The sequence below is a fragment of the Lemur catta genome, chromosome 1 (genome assembly GCF_020740605.2).
Source record: "Lemur catta isolate mLemCat1 chromosome 1, mLemCat1.pri, whole genome shotgun sequence".
Classification (NCBI taxonomy): domain Eukaryota; kingdom Metazoa; phylum Chordata; class Mammalia; order Primates; family Lemuridae; genus Lemur; species Lemur catta.
Genome location: NC_059128.1, coordinates 115,908,178 through 115,920,099, shown reverse-complemented (window position 1 = coordinate 115,920,099; position 11,922 = coordinate 115,908,178).

Below are 11,922 nucleotides of genomic sequence, written 5' to 3'. Positions count from 1 at the left end.
ATAAGAAGATTGAAAGTGAGGTCTCAAATAGGTATTTGTATACCCATGTCTGTAACAGCATCATTCACAACAGGTAAAATGTGGAAGCTACTCAAGTGTTTTATGAAAGATGAATGAATAAACAAAAGGTTTTTTATTTATCTATACACACATACAATGGAGTATTACTAAGCCCTAAAAAGGAAGGAAATTTTCACATATGCTGGAACATGCATGAACCTTAAGAACATTATGGTAAGTGAAACAGGCCTTTCATATAAAGACATGCTATGTAATTCTACTCAAATCAGGTACCTAGAGTCGTTATATTCAGTAGTGCTATTCAGTGTCATTTGCCAGGGGATAAGGAAATTGGGCAATGGGTAGTTATTTAATGGGTGTAAAATTTCAATTTTGCAAGATGAAAAAGGGTTCTAGAGATCAGTGGTGATGGCTGCACACCTGTATGAATGTTCATAATGTCACATCTTTATACTTAAAATTTGTTAAGCTGGTAAATTTTTTTTTTTTTTGAGACAGAGTCTCACTTTGTTGCCCAGGCTAGAGTGAGTGCCGTGGCGTCAGCCTAGCTCACAGCAACCTCAAACTCCTGGGCTCAAGCGATCCTCCTGCCTCAGCCTCCCGAGTAGCTAGGACCATGTGCCACCATGCCTGGCTAATTTTTTGTATATATATTTTTAGTTGGCCAGATAATTTCTTTCTATTTTTAGTAGAGATGGGGTCTCGCTCAGGCTGGTCTCAAACTCCTGACCTCCTGCGATCCACCCACCTCGGCCTCCCAAGGTTGGTAAATTTTATGTGTATTTTTTACTACAAAGGAAATGGGGGACAAAGGCTACACAATACTGCACAGATCCCATGGGACCCTCAACAGACCAAGATACCGTAGGTCTCTTTCCTACTTGTTCTCAGCATTATTTGTTTTTTTTTTCCCCCTATATCCAAGAAGGATCTGATCTCACAGAGTTCATTTATGTACACATTTACATTTGATTCCCAAGTGTGGCTCAACCTTCCTCAGCAATTCACTACAGACCTGGACCCTATTCCCAGAGCCAGGGCCTTTGCTAACCCCATCCTATTATCTATTGAGAAGGGATAATTTTAATTTCCTCTATATATAATTCATAGAATGCATATCGATAATTTGAGCAAATAGAACATTTTGCTTATGAACAAATCTTTCAGAATATGAGAAGAAATTAAGTAGAATATAGTACCAAAAAATAAGAGAGACCTTAACTATGGAAAGTTCATGCAATGTAATAGGTAATTTGTAATTATCTACCACAATTCTGTATCTGGGCTAAAGGGATAGTTCAAGAAATAAGAGAAAAAGAGGTCCCTCCGTGCACTACAAGAGAAGAAATGCCCGATGTTAATAGTAGTTTCAGTGTTGGTGGTTAAATATGTGATAAAACATGAAAGTTTCCAGGACAGATTTATGAGGGGAAACTTGCCCTCCCATTATTATAGAATGTATGAGAGTCAATTTTTAATTGAAGGTCAGTAAATTCTTTTCACCCAACTTTTATTTGCAAATTAGGATGACTTATTTTCCTTTTGCTTGTTAATGATTGCTCTAGTGTTCATCATTGAAGTCATAACACAATCAGTATAGTATTCTGTCAGATGCAAGCTATAAGGCTACAAGGCCCACTTGGGCATCTCACAGGGCCAACAGTACGTGTCACTTGTCAGTATGATGCAACTTGGCCCAGAGATTTCCAGTAGACAAGGCCACGTCAGCACAGATGCAACTTTCATAAACCTTAAAACAAACCTTACCCTTACAAGAATAGCTTAAACACCCTTTATGAAGGAAATACATGGTGACTGACCCAGACTGAATACAGGTAAGAAAGGGAGAAGACTCCCAGAAACTCAGAATGGTCTTTGGACAGAGATTCTCTCTGTAGTTGGTCATCTGACCCCTGACTGTGTCTTGCCTGTGACATGGATCTGTTCCCACTATCTGTCTTGTAATAGCCCTGCCAGAATGAATGTGAGCCATCAGTGTGTGAGGCTCATCTTTGACATGAATTGCACAGAAGGGGAGAAGTTCCTTCTGTGGAAGGTGTTTAACTAGGACCACATGAAACCCCTGAACATGAGAGTCAGCCTCAGATGTCCAGTGATACATGGCTTATTTCCAGAGATATATGAAAATACTAATTTTCCTGTGATTCCTCTAAATTAGGAGTCAGCTTAGATTCCAGCTGTCCCTTATACTTGGCACACAATTATGTTCATATAGTTCGACCTATCACATCACCCTTGCATTTGGATTGAGTAACATGGCAAATCAAGCAGTACAGGGGCTTTTAGTTTCCTGGGACAGACAGTGGCAGCAGCAGTGGCAGTGCCTTTTTGCAGTGGACAGTTTATTTCCTGTCTCTGTTCGATGGCATGAGTTTCTGTGGCATTCATTGGGCATCTTCCACACTGGTTCTTTCCTTATCTTTGCAGTTCTGAAATGTGATGGTTTGGGCATTTTTTTTTTTTTTAGATGTTTGGCCCTCAAAAATTTTCTGAGTTACCCAATATCCCTATAATAATAGATATGTTTTTTGTGCCTTGTATTCCTCTGTGCATTTCAGCAGCTGAGCAACTCCTAGTCCTAAGTCATTACCTTTTCAAGGCAGCTAGTTTTTAACATAAGATCAAAGATATATCCTACATAGCCACCTCTCAGTGGGGCTTTAGGCAGGCAGTTGGTGTGTACAAGGTCTTGAGTGTTAAAATGGGCTCATTGAATGTACTTTGCCCAGGAGTGGCAGAATGGTAACTGCCTGAGGGATCTGACCTCGTGAGTTCCTGATCTTTTGCCAAGTGAAAGACATGTAATTGGAGGGATGTTCCTATTGCTGTTCACCTGTCTGATTGAAAGTCTCTGCACGTGAGCAAGTGATTCTATAAAAGCACCAAGCAAGATTTTGCTTCTTAGGGGTTTTCTTTTTTGTTTTTTTAAGGGATGAGGGGTTGTGAGGAGGGGTGCTCAGTTTCATTGTTTTTTGTTGTTGAGACAGAGTCTCCCTATGTTGCCCAGGGTAGAGTGCAGTGGCATCATCATAGCCCACTGCAACCTCAAACTCTTGGGCTCAAGTGATCCTCCTACCTCAGGCCCCCCCAAGTAGCTGGGACTACAGGCATACACCACAATGCCTGGCTGATTCTTTTTTTATTTCTTTTTGGTAGAGACAGGGTCTCACTCTTGATCAGGCTAGTCTCAAACTCCTAAGCTCAAGCAATTCTCCCACCTCAGCCTCCCAGAGTGCTAGAATTATAGGCCCGAGCCACTGCGCCCAGCCCAGACTTTTTTGAATCTAGAATCACAGTTCTCACTGCACATCCAGCATGGTGTCTGATCATAAAATCAAGAAGGAAATTTTCTCAACATGTGCATCATGCACAGAAAGTTACCCACATATAGATTGGAAGGTTAATACTATTGGGTTTTTATGTCCCATGGAAAATGTCAACTACCAACTTTTTCCCACTGGTGGGATATCATGCTGTGTGATCCTGATCCACACCTTTATTGTGATTACATTATTTCAACTTTCTGAGGCTTATCAGAGAAAGGATGTCTATATAAATGGTAATCACACTGGCAGGTGAATCAATGACAGGAGAGGAAAGTTTATTCTGAAAATGATTGGAATCACTCCCTGGCAGGCATCCTCTTTGTAAAGTATGCACAGATACCATTTCTGATCACTTCCTCTCTCAATTCCCAGAGGAACTGCTCATCTTTAATATCATGAGACAAATAGCCCCACCTTAATCCACTCAAAATGCAGCAATAACTCCACCACACGCAGGGGCAGAGAAGTATCTCTAGAGCCCATCTGATACAGAGATGGAAACTGAGGGAAGATCCAGTCGAGTGATCTGAGTGGAAAGAGAAAGGGAGGGCCCAATGTGTGACTAATACGGGAAAAAACACTGCTGGCAGTAGCATCCTCAATCAATAATACCCCACACACTATAGGAAGAAAAATTCTCTGGAGGTTCAGCAACAAGAATAAAGAGATGGAGAAAATGTTTACATTTTATTATCTGTGTTTCCTCTTCTGTTTAAGAAGTATCTGCAAAACTATAGTTTAGAGGCAGGTTTACTTGAAAACATTGTGATTTCTTAAAGTCAGTATTGCTTTTCTCTTTGTGCTTTATCTCCTAACTGCTCATCTCTACTCAAATAAAGAAACCAACAGACAAAAAATGTCTGTCCACTGGGGAAGATACATTAAGCCTGGTTGTCCTTTTTCACGCTGTTGAGATACAAGAACATGTTCCTAAGGAAACATTTTTTCCCTTCCATTTCCCATCCTGCTTTCAACTGCCCCTGTAGGTATTTGTTCAGTTTGAGTAGTGCCTGCATCTGGGCAGAAAATGCTGATGTAGTTTCTGCAGTGTTGGCGGTGGAATAGTTCTGCTTCTGCCAGGTGAACTTAGGAACATCTTTGCCCTGTCATGACAGTCTCATCGTGGTGATTTCAGTGTTCTGTGATCACTGTTGTAGGCATTGCAGATGTGAAAGTTTAAGGTTGTGCTGAGTAACATGAGAGAATTTCTGTTGATTTTCTTGAAAGCAGACATACCAGCCATCATGTATTTAGAGTCTTGTTGCATTCACCTGTACCATGAGAATCACATTAAAACTCTGGACTTACCCTGATCCACTGGATAGTCTTCTAAGCCAAACAAAGGGCTCTATTTAAGGAACTCATGGAATTCTTGGTTATTGGAGGGGGGTATACTTTCCCTATAAACATGGAATGTGACCCTAAATGAAAATGAGATAACCAAGGTTCAAGAAGCTCTGCATGGAAATAAAGGAACAAGTGATTCCTCTTGGGGTGGATTTCACAAAGTACCTTTACAGAACAGAACATCAAGGTTTTTTTTTGTTTGTTTTTTTTTATTTTTTTATTTTTCAGACAGTATCACTCTGTTGCCCGGGCTAGAGTGCCATGGCGTCAGCCCAGCTCACAGCAACCTCAAACTCCTGGGCTCAAGGGATCCTCCTGCCTCAGCCTCCCGGGTAGCTGGGACTACAGGCATGTGCCACCATGCCCAGCTAATTTTTTCTATATATATTTTTAGTTGGCCAGATAATTTCTTTCTATTTTTTTTAGTAGAGACGGAGTCTCACTCTTGCTCAGGCTGGTCTCGAACTCCTGACCTTGAGCGATCCACCCAGCCTCCCAGAGTGCTAGGATTACAGGTGTGAGCCACCGCGCCCAGTCTGGCTAATTTCTTTCTATTTTTAGTAGAGGCAGTGTCTCACTCTTGCTCAGGCTGGTCTCAAACTCCTGAGCTCAAGCAATCCTCCCGCCTCAGCTTCCCAGAGGGCTAGGATTACAGGCGTGAGCCACCGTGCCCGGCCAGAACATCAAGTTATATGTTAACATTTTCAAAAATATTTTTCTTCATGTACTAACTGAGATAGTGACATGGTATTGGAGATAGGATTGGAAGGTAGAATAATAAACCAAATTGTTCTAATTAGGAAGGCATGAATCACCTAAAATTTATATGCACAGAATTTACTTACTAAGGATTTCAGAGTATGGAAAAATAAGCAACCATAGAAGAGATCAGTATAGTTGTCGCAGAACTAAATTGCAAGCATTAGTTCTCAGTAGCTTTTCAGGCTAGTTTTGCTTTTACTGTCAAGGAACAATTACATCTGCAGTGCAAATTGTTGTGGATAACATTGAGAAGTTTTGCTTTCTATTTCTTCATGAAGATGACAATGACAATACAGCAATATGGACACTAAAAATAAAAACACTTGAGGCAGAATTACTACCGCATTTAGCACTTTTTGGCCTGTCTACTGCCCTTGTTTGGCCACAGCCTGAACTGCAGCACCGTCCTGTAGACCCTGGTTCCTTTTTGGTGAACAAACAAATGCTCCTTCCAGTCCCCTTGGCCTGTGTAGGCAGGATGTGGAGGATGACGAAGTGGATCCAGCCAGAGACTGCCCCAGAGAAATGCCTAGAGGGTGAGATGAGTGAGATATTCTGGGATTGAGATTTTTTTTTTTTTTTTTTTTTTGTGAGACAGAGTCTCGCTCTGTCACCCCAGGTAGAGTGCAGTGGCATCATCATAGCTCACTGCAATCTCAAACTCCTGGGCTCAAGCAATCCTCCTTCCTTATCCTCCCAAGTAGCTGGGACTACAGGTGCACGCTATGATGCCTGGCTAATTTTTCCATTTTATTTTATTTTTTTTAGTAGAGACGGGCGGGGGGGCAGGTCTCACTCTTTCTGAGGCTGGTCTCGAACTCCTGATCTCAAGCAATCCTCCCGCCTTGGCCTCCCAGTGTGCTAGGATTACAGGCGTGAGTCACCATGTCCAGCCGAGATGTTTGATACAATCCCATTTGTCTATTTTTGCCTTTTTTTTTTTTTTGAGACAGCGTCTCACTCTGTTGCGGGGCTAGAGTGCTGTGGTGTCAGCCTAGCTCACAGCAACCTCAAACTCCTGGGCTCAAGCAGTGCTACTGCCTCAGCCTCCCAGGTAGCTGGGACTACAGGCATGCACCACCATGCCCTGCTAGTTTTTTCTATATATATATTTTTAGTTGTTCAGCTAATTTCTTTCTATTTTTTTAGTAGAGACAGGGGTCTCGCTCTTGCTCAGGCTGGTCTCGAACTACTGATCTCAAGCAATCCTCCCGCCTTGGCCTCCCAGAGTGCTAGGATTACAGGCGTGAGCCACTGTGCCTGGCCCTATCTATTTTTGCTTTTAAGTGCTTTGAGTTCTTATCCAAAAATCTTTGCTCAGATCAATGATTTTCTCATGTTTTTTTCTAGTAGTTCCATAATTAAGTCATTAATCCATTTTCAGTTAGTTTTTGTGTATGGTGAGAGATAGGGGTCTAGTTTCAATTATTAATATCTACATGTGGATATCCAGTTTTCCCAGCACCATTTATTAAAGAGATTGTCCTCTCCCCTGTGTGTGTTTTTGGGGACTTTGTCAAAAATCAATTGATTTTAAGTTTTTTCTATTTCTGTGAAGAATGTCATTGGTATTTTGATAGGGATTACATTGAATTTATAGATTGCTTTGGGCAGTATGGACATTTTAACAATATTAATTCTTCCAATCCATGAACACAGAACATCTTCCCATTTATTTGTGTCCTCTTCAATTTATTTCACCGATGTTTTATAGTTTTCATTGGAGAGATCTTTCACCTTTTTGGTCAAATTTATTCCTAAGTATTTTATTTTCTTTTTTGGTAGCTATTGTAGATAGAATTGCTTTTTTGATTACTTTTTCAAGATAGTTTGCTATTGGCAAATAGAAACACTACTGATTTTTGTATGTTGATTTTGTATCCTGCAACTTCACTGAATTTGTTTGTTACTTCTAAGAGTTTTTTTGGTGGAGTCTTTCTATATATATGATCATGTTATCTGCAAAAACAGACAACAGATAACTTCTATGCAATTTGGATGCCTTTATCTAGCTATCTATCTTTTTCCCACCTAATAGCTCTGATTAGGACTTCCAGTTCTACATTGAATAAAAGTGAAACTGGGAATTCTTGTCTTGTTCCAGACCTTAGAAAAAAACCTTTAAAATTTTCCCTGTTCAGTATATTTTCTGTGAGTTTGTCATATATGGCTTTTATTGTGTTGAGTTATGCTCCTTTTATACCTAATTTGTTGTGAATTTTTATCGTGAAGTTATATTGAGTTTTATCAAATCTATTTCTCCATCTATTGAAATGATCATAGTTTTTCCTTGATTGTGTTAATGTGATGTATCATGTTTATTGATTTGCATATATTGAACCATCACTGCATCTCTGGGATGAATCTTACCTGGTCAGGGGAATGATCTTTTTAATGTGCTATTGAATTCAATTTGCATGTATTTCGATGAGGATTTTTGCAACTATGTTCATCAGAGATATTGCCCTGTTGTTTCCTTTTTTTTGTTGTGACCTTGTTGGGTTTTGGTATCAGGGTGATGCTGGCCTTGTAGAATGTGTTAAGATGAATTCCGTGCTCTTCAACTTTTTGGAATAGTTTGAAAAGTATTAGTTTTAGTTCTTCTTTAGAATTCAGCAGTGAAGCCATCAAGTTCTGGGCTTTTCTTTGATGGGAAACTTTTTATTAATGATTCAATCTCATTACTTGTTATTAGCCTGTTCAGATTTTCTATTTTTTCATGATTCAATTTTATAGGTTGTATGTGTCTAGGAATTTATCCAGTTCTTCTAGGTTTTCCAGTATGTTGGTGTACAGCTGTTCATAATAGTCTCTTATAATCCTTCATATTTCTGTGGTATCAGTTGTAATGTCTCCTTTTCATCTGTGATTTTATGTATTTGAATCTTCTGTTTCATCTAGTGAGTCTAGCTCAAGGTTTATTGATTGCATTTATCTTTTAAGCATAACTGACTCTTCATTTCATTGATATTTTATTTATTAATATTTACCTCTTTAGAGATACGGTCTTGCTCAGTTGCTCAGGCTGGAGTGCAGTGATATGATCATAGATCACTGCAGCCCTAAACTCCTGGGTTCAAGTGATCCTTCTGCCTCCACCTCCCAAAGTGTGGGGATTATAGGCATGAGCCACCATGTCCAGCTACATTGGTCTTTTGTATTGTTTTAGTTTCTATTTCATTTATTACAGCAAATAGTACTGCCTCACCATTGTGGTTGCCCAGACTGTTTCAGATATTAATAAGCTATAACAGCTGAAAGATATCTTGTGCTAATCATGAGAGGTATTCTTCTTCCTACTGACTGTACCAATTTTTAATTTTCTGATCTTTAAAATAGATAGCACCCCTTCAATGACTAAGACGGACACAAGATGGAAATAAAGATTTTATTACTTACAAGTCCTGAGAGGTACACAGCACATGCGGAGGCCACATATATGTAGGTCAGGGATCCCACAGAGAGAGAGCAAGATGAACACATGGGTCAATGCCTTTATTAGTCTCCAGGGTTTTATCCAGGGAGATTTCCCTCAGGCAATTTTAATTGGTGGGTTTAAAGCAAGCAGGCATGAGTTCCAGGAAGTCATGCTGTAACTGAGAGGTGGTCACTGTGTTATTCATTTTTATGGAGTCCAAATTTTATATAGGTATATATATGTATGTATACACATATATATTTATATATATATGCACATATATACACTCTTAGCAGTTTTTGCTTTTTGCTGTCATATGTAAAATCCAAGATTATCAGTATCCCCTCTTTTTCTAAAAGTATTATAGTTTACCTTCTTCCGTTTTCGTCTGTGATCAATTTTGGTAAATTACTGTATTTGGGGCGATGTAAGAGTCCAACTTCATTCTTTTGCGTGTGCCTATCTAGCTGTCTCAACACCAACTTATGAAAAGAATATTCTTTTCCCATTCTTGGCACATTTTTTGAAATAAGCCAGTCCAATAATAACTGTATATTCCACTTATATGAAGTACCTAGAGTAGTCAGATTCATAGAGGCAGAAAGTAGAACGATGGGTGCCAGGGACTGAGGGGAGGAGGTATAGTGGAGTTGTTGTTTAACGGGAAGAGAGTCTTAGTTTTGCAAGATAAAACAGTTCTTGGAGATTAGCTTCACAATGTCAATGTTCTAAACACTACTGAACTATACTTTTTTAATTTAATTTTTTAAAATTTCAGGATATTACAGGGGTACAAATGTTTAGGTTACATATATTTCCTTTGCCCCACCAGAGTCAGAGCTTCAAGTGTGTCCATTCCCCAGATAGTGTGCTGAACTGTACGTTTAAAAATGGTTAAGATGTAAATTTTATGGTATGTATCTATTGACACCATTAGAGTAAAAAGTTTTAAAGCAAGAGAGTGAAAACACAAACCACAGAATGCAAGAAAATTTTGCAAATCATATATCTGATAAAGAACTTGTATTGAGAATACAAGTTATATAAAGAAACTTTATGACTCAATAATAAAAAGATAACCCAATTTAAAAATGGCAAAGGTTATTATATGTAATGTGGTGGGGAAAAAAAGGCAAATGATCTAAATAGATATTTTTTCCAAGAAAGAAAGATGTACAAATGGCAAAAAGCACATGGAAAAATGCTGGACATCATTAGTCATCAAGGAAATGGAAATGAAAACCACAATTTGATACCACTTCACACCCACTAGTGGGGCTAGAATCAAAAAGTGAAATAATAAATGTTGTCAAGGATATGGAGAAATTGGAACTTTCCTGTGCCGCTGGTAGAAATATAAATGGTGCAGCCACCTTGGAAACCAGTCTGGCAGTTCCTCAAATATTAAACAAAGAATTACCATGTGATCCATCAATTCAACTCCTAGGTATGTGCCCAAGAGAAATTAAATCATGTGTCTACAGAAAAACTTCTACACGAATGTTTATAACAACCTTATTAATAAGAGTTAAAAGGTGGAAAAACCCCAAATGTCCATTAATGGATGAATGGATAAACAAAATGTGCTATGTCCATACCGTGAAATATTGTTCTGCTGTAAAAACAAATGAAGTACTGATGCATACTCCAACATGAATGTCCTTGAAGCAATTATGCTAAGTGAATGAAGTTAATCACAACACATATTGTATGATTCCATTCCAGGTCCCGAATGGAAAACCTATATAGCAACAGAAAGTAAATTAGTGTTTGCCTAGGGTTAGCACTTGCAGGAGGAAGATGAGAAGATAGGGGAGCGATAGCTAAGGGGTACAGGGGTTTCTTTTTTGAGGTAATGAAATGTTCTAAAAGTAATTGTGATGATGTTTTCAGGTTTTCTGTGACTATACTGAAAACCATTGAATTCTACAGTTTAAAGGGATGCATGGCATAGTATATGCATATCTCAATAAAGCCATTTAAATAAACAAATGCATTAGGAGGTTTTTATTTATCTATGTATTTGTAGAAACGGGAATCTCACTATGTTGTCTAGGCTGGTCTCTCTCCAACTCCTGACCTCAAGTGATCCTCCCACCTGGGCCTCCCAAAGTGCTGGGATTACAGGTGTGAGCCACTGCGCTTGGGCGCATTAGCAGTTTTGATGCAAATTCTTAAATATATTAAGTTTCCATGAACATTCCAAATTTACATAACCTTTTATTGTTTTTTTGTAAAGTCACTGAAAATAGGAATTAATTGCTTGATGGACAATATAGCTGCTTACATTTCCAAGTTCTCCAGGAACACAGTCAAAAATTGATCCAAAATAAATATCTTTCCAGTGTAAAATGTACACCTCACAGTTTTACTGAACACATCTCATGGCTTGAGGTTGGACTGAGAGCTCCTCTGCTCAGGCTAGGACTATGGGATTCAAACTTCCCACTAGAGGCTGGGCGCTGTGGCTCATGCCTGTAATTGCAGTCCAGGTGGGAGGATGGCTTGAAACCAGGAGTTGGAGACCAGGTTGGGCAATACAGTGAGACTCCGGTCTCTACAAAAAATAAAGAAAATTACCCGAGGGCTACGGATACCCGTAGTCCCAGCTACTTGGAAGGCTGAGGCAGGAGGATCGCTTGAGCCCAGGAGCTCCGGGCTGCAGTGAGCTATGATTTGGCCACTACACTCCAGTCTGGGCGACAGAGCGAGACCCTGCCCCTAAAATAAAACAAAACAAAACAAAAAACAAACAAAAAACCCAACTTCCTACTAGAGCTAAGTGCTAAGGAGTTCTAAGGATTCCTTTTCTAAAGTGCCAGACGTGCTGGGGGTAAAGAAGGGATGGGTGTAAGCCTCAACCCTGTCAACTGTCAAAGATCAAAATGTAGCCAGATTCTTTGTTACAGATGATGAGGTTACTTTTAAGTGTCTGCATTTGTAAACAAGGGCCACAACTCCATGAAGGGCCTCACAGCCTTATGCTAACCTTGGGAAGGCATCTGACCCTGCCGTTCCAGTCTGGCG